Below are 2930 nucleotides of genomic sequence, written 5' to 3'. Positions count from 1 at the left end.
CCACAGAGCATACAATGGTCCAAAAGCAGAATTTAAGAGTTTTATTCTGTGGTGTTCATATATTTCTGGCAAGTGTATTGAGTAAATATGGATAGAATTCAATAAAGGAAAACTATTTCTCTGCCAAGCAGTGATAAGTTAGGTAACATTTTTTTTTTGCCTCAATGTAGGTATTACATATATGCTGAGTACATAGTCAGGTCAGGGTGTGACTTAGGAGCCACTCAGAATATTTCCTACACCAAACATAAAAGCCACCAAGAATCTCCTAAATTAGAATCAAGATATGGCAAAAGTAAGAGTTGTCAGAGTAGTTTTAAAATTGAGTCCACATAATAAATATTATAACTTACGCAGGCCTGGGGATAAATATTACCTTGAATTAAATCTATATCTTAGTCTCCTACAGCTCTGAGGTTATTACATTAAACAAGAAGAAAATGCTGTTTCCAACAAATTTTTTCATCCACTATTAAGCATAAACTGTGGCAAAAACACAGAGAAAGTTCTTAATGTGGCTTGGGAGATTTGGAAGGACTTCTCTGAAGAGTTAAATAGAAACAGAGGAATGAATTACAAAGACCCAGGTATAGGTCAGAATCAGCATAATGGATATAATAAGGGGTAGGGGAAAAACATAAATGATTATGCAAAATTTTTTCCAGACAGGTAGTACATATAAGATGACTTGTACAGTGGAACAGGCTTTGACAGCATTGACAGAGGAAACTAGGAATATCTTGTGTCACACACAACTGTTGTGTTTTTAGTTCATTCAGGAAAAAAATCCTACAAGCAGAAAGTGACAATGAGGAAAACCTTGGTTATTGATAAGGGAAATATTCTTAAGGGAAGTAGTATACCATGAGCTAATCTATTCCAAAGAGCAAATTAAAATAATAGTGCACATTTTAAAAATTTTCATGGAAGATTCTATTTTCCTTGGGCTACATTATTCTAAAAATTCCATAAAAACATTACTTTTTTTCTGAAATACAGTCATGACCATTTAGTAGGCTATAAAATCAACTTGATGATACATGTATTTATTTTTAATGAGATACATTAGAACATAAACATCAGAGAGTAGAGAACCTAAGGGTTAGTTTTTTGTTTCCAATATATGTATTTAAGTATGTGTGTAGGTGTGAGCAGGTACACTGGGCTGCAATATAAAATATCTACCGTACCATATGTTGTAGTAAAAAACATTTGAAAGCCAGGTTTATGATCCACCTAATGATATGCTTTCAACAGAGCCAAGAACATGAATTATTTTTAAAACTCATTATCAAGAAAAACAAAATACACATAAAATACATTGCTTAGCTTTTTTGAACAAAACCCATTGTAAGACAATTTTTCCACTCCCTACTCAGATCTTACTTCCATTGCTTTTACATGCAGACTGGGAAAAAGACAGGACCCAGGAATGAGAAACCACACATCTCTAACCAGTTTCATCCTCCTGGGATTGACAGATGACCCTCAGCTACAGATTCTGATTTTTATATTTCTACTGATCACCTACATGTTGAGTGTAACTGGAAACCTGAGCATCATCATCCTCATGTTAGTGGATTCTCACCTTAAAACTGCGATGTACTTTTTTCTCTAAAATTTCTCTTTGTTAGCAATCTCATTCACTTCTGCATGCATTCCTAGATTCTTATACAGTATATCAACAGGTGACAGGACTGTTACATATAATGCTTGTGTATGCCAACTATTTTTTACAGACACTTTTGGTGTAACAGAATTTTTTCTCCTGGCTACCATTTCCTTTGATCGATATGTAGCCATCTGCAAACCCCTGCATTACATGACTATTATGAACTACAGGGTCTGCAAACGGCTTGTCTTCTGCTGTTGGGTGACTACTCTGCTGATCATATTGCCACCACTTAGCTTGGGACTGGACCTGGAATTCTGTGCCTCTAATGCCATTGACCACTTTGCATGTGATGCTAAGCCAATATTGAAGATCTCATGCTCAGATACATGGTTCATAGAGCAGATGGTCATTATCTGCTCTGTGATGGTTTTTATTGTGACTCTGGTGTGTGTGGTTCTGTCCTACATGTACATCATCAGAACAATTTTAAGACTTCCCTCTGCCCAGCAGAGGACAAGAGCCTTTTCCACCTGTTCTTCCCACATTATTGTGGTTTCTATCACCTATGGCAGCTGCATCGTTGTTTATATCAAACCTTCAGCAAAAGATGAAATGGCCATTAATAAGGGAGTATCTATACTCACTACTTCCATTTCCCCCATGTTAAACCCATTCATTTACACTCTGAGGAACAAACAAGTGAAACAAGCCTTTAATGACTTTGTCAAAAGGTTTATATTGCTCTCAAAGAATTAGGGGAACATTGATGATTGATGTCCAGATCCCTAAGCACTTTTTCTTCTTTTTCTATCTAACTTTGTCTTTTCCTCATCTATATTTGGCCTTCCATCAAGTACTGTCCGTGGTCAATTTACCGCTTTAATCTCCTTATATAAAAGCTTCTTTCAGATTATAATTGTAATGAAGAAAAGTAAGAATAAGTGTTTCAGGAAATCTAAACTAGACTTCACTCCTATGATTTCCTTACCATTGCTGAAAGGATTGGGAAATTTATCTTAAAATATTATTACAATAGTGAACGTCATCACTCAAAAGAAAGCACACACACACAGAAAAACAGAAATAAGACAAAAACCTTACTCAAATGAGAAGGGAATTAATATTGAAAAGAATCAATACTTTTCTAAGAGCTATGAGGTAAAATTTCATAAATGCAAAATATTTTTCAATTAGGGAATATGTAAAAGATTTATGATTTGAGAGAAGCATTTAATAATGGAGTATCTTTAAAATCACTTGATTCTCATATTATTTTATTGACTGGATCCTGTCCAATATAAAAGTTATTTAAAAT

The 2930-nt window shown here is 34.6% G+C and overlaps 1 pseudogene; it reads left to right on the top strand.

Moving 5' to 3' along the window:
- Positions 1-1432: 1432 nt before the first annotated feature.
- LOC140843793 (olfactory receptor 6C2-like) lies at positions 1433-2371 on the top strand (annotated as a pseudogene).
- The last annotated feature ends 559 nt before the right edge of the window (positions 2372-2930 follow it).

The sequence above is a fragment of the Manis javanica genome, chromosome 10, assembly GCF_040802235.1.
Source record: "Manis javanica isolate MJ-LG chromosome 10, MJ_LKY, whole genome shotgun sequence".
NCBI classification, from domain to species: Eukaryota; Metazoa; Chordata; class Mammalia; order Pholidota; family Manidae; genus Manis; species Manis javanica.
This window is presented reverse-complemented; position numbering and strand designations above follow the sequence as displayed.